We start from the raw sequence: 12829 nt of genomic DNA, 5'->3' as shown, positions 1-12829 counted from the left end.
ACTTTCAACTGTAAGAATCTTTATTAGAGGAGTTATCTACACTCTTAGAGATAAAGTATGAGCTTCCAGTAAGCTCTACACTCTACTTTGGTCTTCATAAAAATGTCATTCATGGAGAAGACAAAAAACAAATCACACGTATGAAATAGAGAGAGAGAAATGGTGTCATTGTTACGACACAGTATTAGGATACAATTTTAGCTCAACGTGCAATCATTCGTCATATCCTTTTTGACATACATTTTCACTAAGCTGTGAGAATGAGGAGGAGGGAGGGGTTGTTTTATTCACTTCCAGTATTATTCTTCAGTTCCATCACCTGGAATATATGTAGTTACATTCTATGAACGACTGTGGAATTACACTGATTGACCAGGGGACTCCTGCTTTACAAATAGGTTCTGAATCTTATTTCTTGGTTTCCTTCCACTTCCAAACCTAAGCAGGCATAGAAGCAGTGGTTGATCCATTTTAAGAAAGTGAGAAATTCTCTCTTTTTAGGTGAAGACATTTCCTCGTCTCCCTTTATGAGGAAGGGGAGGATGTTGAAAAGGGATTCCGAAGTGACACAGTTTCTTAAGGATAGTCTTGTGTCTTCTCTCCTTGAATAAAACTCCTCCTCCAGCACCTCAGATGGTACAGAACCCACCATCTGGTTCTCCCAGAACTCAGATGGAACAGGGAGCTGAGGGAAGAGGCGCGTGTTCAAACCCACCCTGGAAGGATTACTGATTTGGCATTTTCTCTCCCCACCGTGACACATGTGCTGTAGGTGGGTTAAGCAGCCTATGCATTGGCTGTGGCCCGTCTCTATTCTTCTGTTACTGAAGTTTTCCTACTGGGAAGCAAAGAAGGATTCAGTGACCTCTCATATCCCTCTCTCCTCCCACTTCTGCTCCTCATGCATTGTATCTGCCAGTGATCATTTGTCCCTTTGGAGGAGTTTCTTAAGCAACACTTTTGAGTTTGTCTCAAGCATGGTAGCTACCACTCGTTATTCTCAGAGTTGGGCCATCCTTGTCTAGGAACTGGTCAGGTCCTACCTAGATTGTTGCTACCCTATTCTGAAGTCTACTGGTACTATACTGGTTGCTGTCAAGTCTATCCCAACTCATAGTGACCCTGTAGACAGAGTAGAACTGCCCATAGGGTTTCCAAGGAGCGGCTGGTGGATTTGAACTGCTAACCTTTCGGTTAGCAGCTGCAGCTCTTAACCACTGTGCCACCAGGGCTCCACATTAAGAAGGCTATGAAGACATAAATGGTTTTTCTTTGGTTTCCTAATCCTTTTCTACAACTTGGCTCACCCATAGAGCTCTCTTTTCCATTTCCTCCATAGTTTCTGATTTTCCTCTTTGCATTATATTACTGGCTAGTATATACGTGTGTTTAAATCTTATGTAGAAGGAAGTTAGTCATCAGCTATCAACAAGCAAACTGATTGTTCTTCTCCTCCTTCGTCGATTGTCTGTGTGTCCCTTCCTTGTCCACGGTATCCCACCAATCACCCACGCAGTGGCTTCCTCTGCAATCAGTCTGTGGCTCACACAATTCAGACTATATGATCCAAAAAAACAACTGAACCCGTTACCACTGAGTTGATACCGACACATAGCGACCCTACAGGACAGAGTAGACAGCAGTTGGTGGATTCGAACCGCTGACCTTTTGGTTAGCAGCTGATCTTTCAAACACTGCACCACTAGGGCTCCATCCTTAGGGGCCAAAATTGATAAACACAACTAATTACTCAAGATTAGACATCAGACTTGCACATACGACCTCAACCTATCAATGTTAACTTTGCATATATTATATTAGTGATTCCATCAGAATATTGGAATGCCTTATATACGCAGCATTTTGTGCTTGATTTTGTAAAAAAAATTTTTTAAATGTACAGTTTCTGTGTGTCCTACAGCTACTCAAGAACAAATAAAAAGTCCACAAAAATGTAAATAAGAGAACTTAAAAAAATCACTTCTTAGAACAACATCTTCTTATAATGAACACTTTTAGGCTAAATGTGTTTAATATACAATTTATCCAAGAGTGGTAAATTAGTAGACAAGTTTATGCAGATTCCAGTCCACTCACTCTCAGCACAAACATTTCCTGAAGACTCACCATTAGCCAGGCCCCCCGGCTGCCTTATACACACCAGAGGCTCAAGTGAGTATCAACTGAATCGAAAGTTAGGATAACAGTGCTGGCTGTGTCCACTATACATTTTTCTTCTTTAATCCTAGTTATATTCTCAATGCTTATAGTCTCATTTTTTTCTTTCCTTGCTTCCTTCTTTCTTTCCTTCCTTCCTTTGTTTCTTCCTTTCCTCCCTCCCTCCGATCTATCCATCTATTTATCATCCACTCAACCTCAGAAGCAATATGACAGAGGCAGATGCCACATTCCTTTAGTTCCCCATCCTCATGCAAATACCCCTTCTTCTTTGAGGCTTTTGCCATGAGGTTTTGGATTCTCAGCTCCTTTCCTCATCTCATTAAAAGATGCACTATCTGTGAGGCATCTTTCTCTCTGGCTCTTTCTCTCTGGCAACCAACCAACCAACAACCAACCAACAACCAACCAACCAACCAACCAACCAACCAACCAACCAACCAACCAACCAACCAACCAACCAACCAACCAACCAACCAACCAACCACCCAGCCACCCACCCACCCACCCACCAACCACTTGCTGTCAAGTTGATTCCTAGTCATGGTGACCTCATGTGTTTCAGAGCAGAAATGTGCTCCATAGAGTTTTCAGTGGCTGAAAGTAGATTGCTAGGCCTCTTGTGAGCCACTTCACCCCTTTAAACCGGTCTAATGGCTCCCTTCCAATCCTCACTCTCTCCACACACATTATTCCCCCACTGACTTTTAAGGGGATGTTGTAGATATCCCAAGCAATTCACTAGGCCTTCCTGACCTGTTCTTCTGACCTACCTTTGCTCCACCTTCTTGACCTGTTTTTCTGATCCATCTTTGTGTCACTGTGAATCTTTGGCTCCACAACCCTGACTTTAACTTTGGCCTCTGGACTACTGACTTGAAGAATCAGAATTTGGGCTCTCCTCAATCTACTCTGAGATGGCTCACTCTTTGGGGTCTCCAAGCCCTATTTCTCTCAGGTAAAAACTGGCATACTAAATCACTTTTGATATCCAACTCCCAACTCTAACCACCGAACAGACATCTTAACTGGGCTTACCCAAGGCCCTCCACATAATGGGAATCAGATACTCTTAGGTCCCCTACAAATCCCCTTAAAGTTTTCTCCACTTTTGGAGCAAACTCTCATTGTAGTTTCTCTGATCCTATGGTTGGGCTGCTTAGGAAAAGCTGTGCCCATTGGTGAAAATACAGAATTAAGACACTGGATTCTCCCAGCATTGCTTGGGCAACCCTAAGTCTCTAGTCTGTTCCCCTGCCAGGTCTCTCAGACATTATTCCCACATTTTGTCACCTTTCTTGAGCCTCACTTTGGTTCTCACCCCATCACAAAAGGGAAACTTGACTCCTATGTCTTCAAAAACACCAAAGGTTATTAGGTTTAATGGTCCCCAGGGACAAATCTGTATTTATGCCCACCCTTCTTTCTTTCCTGCTGGTCTGTCTGGAAGAGGCTTATTTCACACTAGCCCAGGCTGCTCTCCCGTCTATGCCCTCTATCTTGTTTCTTTCTCTGTCCTTAGGGAGCTAGTTCCATCGATATCTCTCCTTCTCCATTGGCTTCTCCCGAAAACTATAAACAGTCTCAAGCTTCAAAGCCTCCCTGACCCTGCATCCCTCCATCAAAAAAAAAAAACCAAACACATTGTTTTGAGTTGATTTCGACTCATAGCGACCCTATAGGATAGAACAGAACTGCCCCATAGGGTTTCCAAGGAGTGGCTGGTGGATTTGAACTGCCGAACTTTTTGGTTAGCAGCCATAGCTTGCTGTAGCTCGTAACCACTGCACCACCAGGGCTAACCACCAGGGCTGGCTACTCTTTATTTCTCTATTTCAATTGCAATAACCAACTTTCTCAAAGAAGTCCCTGTATTTACAATTTTGACATTGTTACCCATCATTCACATTTTTGACTTACCATTAATGTTTGTGTGTGAATTATAAGTACCAAAAAAACAAACCCACTGCCATCGAGTCAATTCTGACTCATAGCAACCTTATAGGATAGTACAGAGCTGCCCCATAGAGTTTCCAATGAGCGCCTGGCAGATTCAAACTGCCGACCCTTTGGTTAGCAGCTGTAGCATTTAACCACTACGCCACCAGGGTTTCTGAATTATACATACAGGAATGCATATAATTTGTGTAGGTAAAGGCCTGGAGATCTGCTTCTGAAAAGTCACAGCCATGAGAAACCCATGAGGCAGTTCTACTCTGTAACGCATGGGGTCACCATGAGTCAGAATCGATATGACCACGATAGGTGTTTTCTTTTTTTTTAATTTAGTTGTAAGAATAATAAAGAGTAATAAAATGGATACCTGTTGACTCACTACCCACCATCACATTACCAATAATTTATCATCCGCTATTCAACAGAACCAGCTCTGACAAAGGTGCTTCTAACTGACAAGTTTGCTGGAGTCTATTGAATGTTTGTTTCTTCCTGAAACCCTCTACTACCCAGGCTCCTATGTTGTCGTGCCCCCCCCCAGATCATCTCTCTGAGATTTCCTACTCATTCTTTTTTTGCCAAACAGTCTTTCTCTCACCGTTGCTTTAACATTTAATGTTCAGTCTTCTACTCACCACCTCCCTTCCCTGGGTGATCTTGGGTATTCCCAGGGCTTTAAAAACCATCTGGTATGTGGGTGATGCCCAGATGCATATCTGGCTCTTAACTTTCCACTCTAAAGTGTCTCCTGAACCTTTCCACCTGGGTGTTCTACAGTCAATTCAAACCTAACACGTTTAAAATGGAATTTCCCCACAAAACCTTTTCCTTTTCTTGTATTTTATACCTCGATTAATGTCATCAATATCTATTAAGTTGTCAAGTTAGGGACCTTGGAGTCATACTGGTTTCCTTCTCTTTCATCTCCCTCCCAATAATAACAGTAACTTATGGGTACTGGGTTTTATATTTATTAAGTGCTTAAGATGTACCCTACGCTGTTTTAAATGTTTTATTTAACGTAATTCTCCTAACAATCCTGAAAGCTAGGATTTATTATTTCCTTATTTTATACATGTCACTTAGAGGTTAAATAGCTTGGTAGAGGCCACCCAACAGTCTGATCTACCATATCCTGGGCTGCCTCTAAACATTTTGGAAGTGCATTCAAGACCTTGTATGTCCTAGCCAAGGCCTCCTGCCTCACAGCTATCCCAAGCTGAGGTCCCCTGAATGCATCACGCTTTTCACATGCAGTTAACCTCCCCCACCCTCTGCTCACTTGCTGGGTTCTTTATTCCTCTGTCAAGGCCCAGTTCCATTTCCTCCTCTTCCATGAAACCTTCTTTAGCCAACTCCTTTGGCTTAATCAAGCCACTGTTGATCAGACCTTCCTTTATGCCACATTTCCCTTGGAAAACCAAAACCAAACCTGTTCCCATCGGAAAAACAAAACCGAACCTGTTCCGTTGAGTCGATTCCGACTCATAGTGACCCTATACAACAGAATAGAACTGCCGCATAGGGTTTCCAAGGAGTGCCTGGTAGATTCAAACCGCTGACCTTTTGGTTAGCAGCCACAGCTCTTAACCACTACGCCACCAGGGTTTTCTTTCCCTCCATACATATACCTATTAGAATACTTGTCTCCTGTGTTGCGGTTACTTGTTGTCTTAGTTATTCAGTGTTGCTGTAACAGAAATACCACAAGTGGATGGCTTCAACAAAGATAAATTTATTCTCTTACAGTCTAGGAGGCTAGAAGTCCAAATTCAGGCTGCCAGCTCCAGGTGGAGACTTTCTTTCCTGTCAGCTCTGGGGGAAGGCCCTTGTTATCAATCTTCCCTAGATGAGGAGCTTCTTGGTGCAGGGACCCCAGGTCCACAGGACAAGCTATACTTCTTGCTCTTGATTCTTGGTGGTATGAGATCCCCATGTCTCTGCTTGCTTCTCTCTTTTATATCTCAAAAGAGGTTGGCTTAAAACACAACCTAATCTTGTAGATTAAGCCCTGCCTCATTAACATAACTGCCTCTAATCCTGTCTCGTTAACATCATAGAGGTGGGATTTATAACACATAGGAAGATCACATCAGATGACAAAATGGTGGATGGCCACACAATACTGGGAATCATGGTCTAGCCAAGCTGAGAGATATTTCTGGGGGATACCATTTGATCCATTATACTTATTGACATATCTATGCCTCCTCTGTAGACTATGATGAGACCTTCAGGATTGAGACTCTCACACTTTGCCTGGCGGCCCCAGCAGCTAGCACAGAGCCTGGCACAGAGGGGATGCTCAGTACATTGTTGAATAAATGCTGACCTAAACAGCTTCTCTGCAATGCCTCTACCTTTCCTTCCTGTTATCTGAAATATCTTCCTAATCACATCCGTAGTACTTCCAATCCAGATTACTTTGATAGCTTCCTAATTGGCCCTTTTTCTTCCATTATTTTCAATCTATCCTCCAAACTGCTGCCAACTTAATTTACCCAAATGAAAAGCTTTGCTGCTCCAAAATCTACATCTATAGATGTATAAATAAAGATAAATACACATATTAACAACTACAACAATGGTGATGATGGTGACGGTGATGCCTCCTTTTGTGCTTTACAGTTTTTAGACTGTATTTTTTCATTTACACCCGACCTTTAAAGTAATTATATTGCCTCCATTTTACAGGTGCAGAACAAGAAGTTCAGAAAGTTTAAGTGATTTGCCCAAGGTCACTCAGTTCATAAATCCTATAGCTGAAATTTGCACATATATCTTCTTACTCCCAGTCCAGTATTTTTTTTTTTTTTCTATTCTATTGCATTTATCTTCCCCTGGTATTTGAGACTTCTACAATAAGGTCCTCCCCTAATACGCAAGGTCTTCTACAATAAAGTCCCAGTTATTGGTCTCACCTCCTTCTATTGCTCTACAAATGCCCTAGCTGCCAGAAAACCACTGTCTCTGCTTTTGCTTACGCTTGCTTACCTTTTGGGTATGAATGTTCTCCCTCCGTATGCTTTTTGGAACTTTATCCATGAAGGCTCATCTCAAACATAATTTATGTCTTGAGGCTTTGCTAATTCCTGTCTATTCCCTTCTCATGTTTCTCCAAAGCACTTACTTATAATTATTTTCTCATACAGTAACTTCTATATTCTGTTTGGTTATAGTTTGAATGAGTATGCAACTTAGCCTATACCCAAAACATCCCTCCCTCTTGTGATGCCCTCCCCCAATACAGAATAAAAATCATACTTAGAAATACTGATTATCTCTTTTGAGAGAATACAGTTGTACTAGATATAATCCCCTAAGGGACTCCACAGTTCTTCCGAGAGGGATAGTTCTACTCATCTTTGTGTAGACTGGAGCACCTTGGACGCAGTAAGTGCTCAATATTTATTTGTTGAATTGAACCAAACGCCTACACTTCAATGCAAAATGACTTCCTTACATTGCTCTAATACTAGCTATGCATTTCTATGTGATTTTTCCATCTAATGAGTCCTGCTAACTACGTGAAGGAATAGTAAAGGCCATATGGTTGCTTAAAACATTCAAGTCAATTAGAATTTCTAAAAATATAAGAATAATAATTTATGTAGACTGTTCTAATATATTTGTTTTTTAATGAATATGCAATGACTATACAAGATTTTATACAAGATAGATTATCCAAACCCAAAACAAAACAAAATAAACCCATTGCTGTCAAGTCAATTCCAACTCATAGTTACACTACAGGACAGAGTAGAACTGCCTTATAGGGTTTCCAAGGAGCGGCTGGTGGATTTGAACTGCCGACCTTTTGGTTAGCAGCTGAGCTCTTAATCACTGTGCCACCAGGGCTCCATCAATTATCCATTATATTAAAATTTCCCACTGCGGTTGTGTGGGAAAATTAAGGGCAGATAGACTATCTCCATTTCTTCTCTGTCATTTGCTTAGCCAAGTCACAACCTCAGTTAACTGTAGTGATTTCAAGCTGTAGACTTTGGAGTCACTCAGATTTCAGCTTGTGGCATCTTAGAGTGGGAGGAAATAAGGATGTTAAGATTAAATCAGGTGATACATATAAAGAGGGTGGCCTGGTTCTTTCCATCCTTAAGCATTCAACAAAAGACAGCAGTGATTAGTATCAAGCTGCCTTTCCATATTCTTGTCTCTAAAATGAGAAATACAACATCTCTCTGAGCTTCAGTTGTTGGGAGTCTGAGATGAAAGGCTGTATGGGAAAGCACTTTCATAAAAGAATAAAATATTGTACAAATGTAAGCCATAATTATGCTGGAAATTATTAATACAAACTACATATTACTAAAACAGAAAGTTATCTGAAGAGATTATCATGATTCCCAGGTATGATCTGTACTTAATATTGGAGAAAATGTCTCCAATTTTTCTCATGGGAACAGACAGACCTCTGACTAATAATAGTAGTCAAGCAAATAAGGCTTGACAAAAATGTATTTCATTCATACTTTACTTTTGGTAATGATTTAAGATGTAAACAAAGGCAAATTTTGTCAGGTCTGCTCAAACTTCAGTGAGCTTGCCTTGCAATATTTTCTTCGTAAAAAAGAGTGCTATTTTGTTACAAGGTCCTCAGTCGCTGGCCACTGTATCCACTGTCTGCTATCCCTGCCCTTGCTTCTGACATGCCTCTCTGGCCTTGACTGTTCCTCCATCTCTGCTTTGCTTCGATCTGCCCCAACCTGGCCATCTCTGACCACTTCCTAGACCACACGTAAAGACAGGAAGAGAAATATGAAGTTTAAAGCCATTTATTCCAAAATCTAGTTAGCTATATCCTGAACTAACAAACTCCTCTGCCACTTCTTTGATCTGTCTGCCTTCCTTCCATTTGGATTTTCTTATCATTTAGGAATAAGGTCACACTCTGTCCCCAGCACTGAGAGGTTTAAAAGGTCTGTCAGTCTTGAGCTCCTTAGTCTTTTAGATGTTTCAACTAACGGGGTTAAGAATCATCATAGCTGTTTTAAGATAGCCTTGCCAGTCCCATCTCATTAAGCAGATGTCTAGTTATCCAATGAACATATTTGAGGGTGACTTTCTACTTCTTGGATGGGCTTAAAATACCAAAATCTCTTAATAGCAAATACATTCACGTTGCACTTAAAACCAAAGAAAAGATGATCAAATGATAAAGGTATAGAATACTGCATTCATTAATGGTCTAATCTTTTTCTCTGCCTTCCATATACCAATTTTGGGGAGGCCTTGGGGACCTGTGGGCTGCTTTCAATTTTGATGTCTATCGTACAGCAAGAATGCTCACAGTCCCACGAGACTTACTGGCCTGACAGAGACTGAAGAAACCCCGAGAGTATGGCCTCTGGACACCCTTATATAGCTCAGTAATGAAGTCACTCCTGAGATTCACCCTTCGGCCAAAGATTAGACAGGTCCATAAAACAAAAAAGATTAAATGGGCACACCAACCCAGGGCAAGGAATAGAAGGCAGGAGGGGACAGGAAAGCTGGTAACGGGGAACACAAAAGTCGAGAAGGGAGAGTGTTGACACATTGTGGGGTTGGCAACCAATGTCACAAAACAAGATGTGTATTAATTGTTTAATGAGAAACTTGTTTGTTCTGTAAACCTTCATCTAAAGTACAAAAAAAAAAAAAAAGTAATACAAAAGGCTTCAATAAAAAAAAGGATGCGCAGTGTCCCAAGATGTGATGTGACCCTGAGTAGACTTTCATGCTCTCGTTCTGCACGGCCCCCTTTCCCTCCATGTAGCTGCCCACTGGCTCCGACGTCACCTGCACCAGCCCGTCCTAGGACAAACGGTGGGAGGTTTAGGTCATCCACTGATTCATCAGTATAGCTCTTTGTTATGAAAGGAGGGAAGAAACAAATGAAACCTCCCAGCAAAAAAGGTTTTTAGCCTGAATTCTAATCTTAAGAGTTAAAAATATATAACCTATAAAGACCTGAAAAGTATGTTTTATTTACAAATACGCTAAACTAAAAAATTTAAAACAGAATAATTTTCCTCTTAAAATAAGTAAAGAGAAAACCATTTTCCTCAGTCTCCCTCTCTGCTACTGTCTCCCCACTGCAATCTACCTCAGTAGTTGCCACAAAAGTGTTTTGTCTAAAACGGCCACAGGTGCTGTGGCTCAAAAGCCTCAAATGACTCCCAACCACGCAGAGAGTTGAGTCCCAACACTCAACATGCCCTGTCATACGGATCCACTGAGGAACTTCACACTATTACTGCCTGCGAGTTGTGGTGCAACAGTTGAGCGCTCGGCTGCTAACCGAAAGGCTGGCAGTTTAGAACCCACCCAGCGACTCTATGGGAGAAAGACCTGATGATCTGCTTCCGGAAAGATCACAGCCCAGGAAACCCCATGGGCAGCTCTACTCAGTCACATAGGGTTGCTGTGAGGTGAAACTCAACTCGACGGCACCTAAAGACAACAATACGTTTCTGGAGAATCCATCCACACGCTAGCTGGGTTTACCTCCTGTCCTGCCCTAGGGTTTGCTGCCCCCTACATTTTTGCTTTTCCTTTCACGTTATTCCACATTTACTTACCTCTTGTTTCTTTCTCATCCTGGCCCTCTCTGTGAAGCTGACCACAGCTATCCTCCACAGCTATAGCCTCTCACTTCCATGGACAAATTCAACAATTTCACTTATTTAGAGTCACTTACTTAACGTTTACAACCTGCCTGGTGTTGTGAGTTTTCATTTCTTGGGTTGCCACTAGGTTATAACACAGCAGCCCTGGTGGCATAGTGGTTAAGAGCTCAGCTGCTAACCAAAAGTTGGCAGTTCAAATCCACCAGGCGCTCCTTGGAAATTCTATGAGGCCATTCTACTCTGTCCTATAGGGTCACTACAAGCCAGAACTGACTTGACAGCACCTAACAACAGGTTATAACACAGAAGCCCTGGTTATACCATGGTTAAGCACTTGACTGCTAACCAAAAGGTTGGTGATTCAAACCTGCCAGCGGCTTCTTTGGAGAAAAGACCTGGTGATCTGCTCCCATAAGGATCGTAGCTTAGGAACCCTACGGTGCAGTTTTACTCTGTGGTATAGGGTCTCTGCGAGTCTGAATCGACTTGGTGGCACCTAACAATGACAACAGGTTATAACCCAGGGTCTCTGGGTGGTGCAAACAGTTAATGCGCTCGGCTGCTAATTAAAAGGTTGAGAGTTTGCATCCACCTAGACATACCTCGGAGGAAAGGCCTGGTGATCTACTTCTGAAAACTCAGTCACTGAAAATCCGATGAACACAATTCTACGCTGACACTCATGGGGTCCCCAGGAGCAACTGGTTAGAGTATAGCCCACCACCTAGCTGTCACTTCTGTCACATTGTGGTGGCTTACGTGTTGTTATGATGCTGGAAGATATGCCAATGGGTATTTCAAATACCAGAGGGGTCACCCGTGGTCGATAGGTTTCAGCAGAGCTTCCAGATTAAGATAGATTAGAAAGGAAGGCCTGGTAATCTACTTTCAAAAATTAGCAAATGAAAACCCTGTGGATCAGAGACTATTATTGGAGACTTTGACTCACTTACTTTGGACATGTCACCAGGAGGAACCAATGGCTGCAGAAGGACATCATGCTTGGTAAACTGGAGGGCCAGCAAAGGCAAAGGAGACCCTCAATGAGATGGACTGGCACATCGGCCACAACAATGGGCCCAAACATAACAACGATCACCAAGATGGCGCAGGACCGGGCAACACTTTGTTCTGTTATACATAAGGCCTCCGTGAGTCAGAGCTGACTGGATGACAACTAACAACAATGGCAACAAGATTCTAACGTCTTTGAGGAAAGGGATCATGTCTTATAACTCCCTGTAACTCCCCAAAGGCTGAGCACAATGGATAAAGTGAGAGGAATTCATTTAACCTCCCTGGCACTCTCTTTTCTCTCCTGTGAAATGATGGGAATGATAAATTATACCTGTCCTACCAAGCACACAGAACTGTTGTCAGGACACAGAGAGATTAAATTACTTCCTTCTCCTTCAGCAATGTCTCTGCCAACCAAGAGGTCTGCTGGAAAGGGCTGTCTGTCTCCAAGGGCCTGGGAAGTGACCACAGTTAACTCCAGAATTCTTTGTGTTGAGAAACTTACTCTTTTCAAAACAGAACACTGGACTAATTCTGTCACTCGGGAATAGAAATGTAAAATGTCAGCGCTGGTTTTTATGTGTGCCAGTGGCTGCCGCAGATCACAGTATTATTTCGTTTTCCGCTTCCATATCAGAAGAATCACTCAGCTTTTCAGTTCTTTTGCAAGTATTATTTGTGTCATGACACTCTTATCAGACAAGCACCACCGACAACAGAACAGGGTAATTTTCCTACGCTGCATGTCCTTTAGATGTCAGCCGTGCACAGGAGCGCTGTGTCTGGAGGGGAATCACTGAGGCAGTCCTGGGCTCGGGAGGCCGAGCGCTTTCAGGAGAGACCAGCCTTTGAATAAGATGAAGTGGGAAAACACACTCCTTAGGGTTGCTATGAGTCGGAGTCGATGGCAATGTTCTTTTTTCCCCCCAATGTTTTTTTGGAATGGGTGGATATGTTATTGGGACTAAGAGTAATTCCTAATTGTCAACCCATCCCTGGTATCCGTAGGGAAAGACCCTAGATCAGCCTTTAAACTGGCCAGATTTTGG

At 42.4% G+C, this 12829-nt stretch overlaps 1 protein-coding gene across 15 annotated transcripts in view; it reads right to left on the bottom strand.

Annotated features, from left to right (window-relative positions):
- Positions 1-12829, bottom strand: part of AFF3 (ALF transcription elongation factor 3) — a 685346-nt gene that overhangs the window by 249366 nt on the left and 423151 nt on the right. The gene's annotated exons all lie outside the window — the stretch shown is intronic.

The sequence above is a fragment of the Elephas maximus genome, chromosome 17 (genome assembly GCF_024166365.1).
Source record: "Elephas maximus indicus isolate mEleMax1 chromosome 17, mEleMax1 primary haplotype, whole genome shotgun sequence".
Classification (NCBI taxonomy): Eukaryota; Metazoa; Chordata; class Mammalia; order Proboscidea; family Elephantidae; genus Elephas; species Elephas maximus.
The sequence above is the reverse complement of the archived record's forward strand: the minus strand, read 5'-3'. Positions and strand labels throughout refer to the sequence as shown.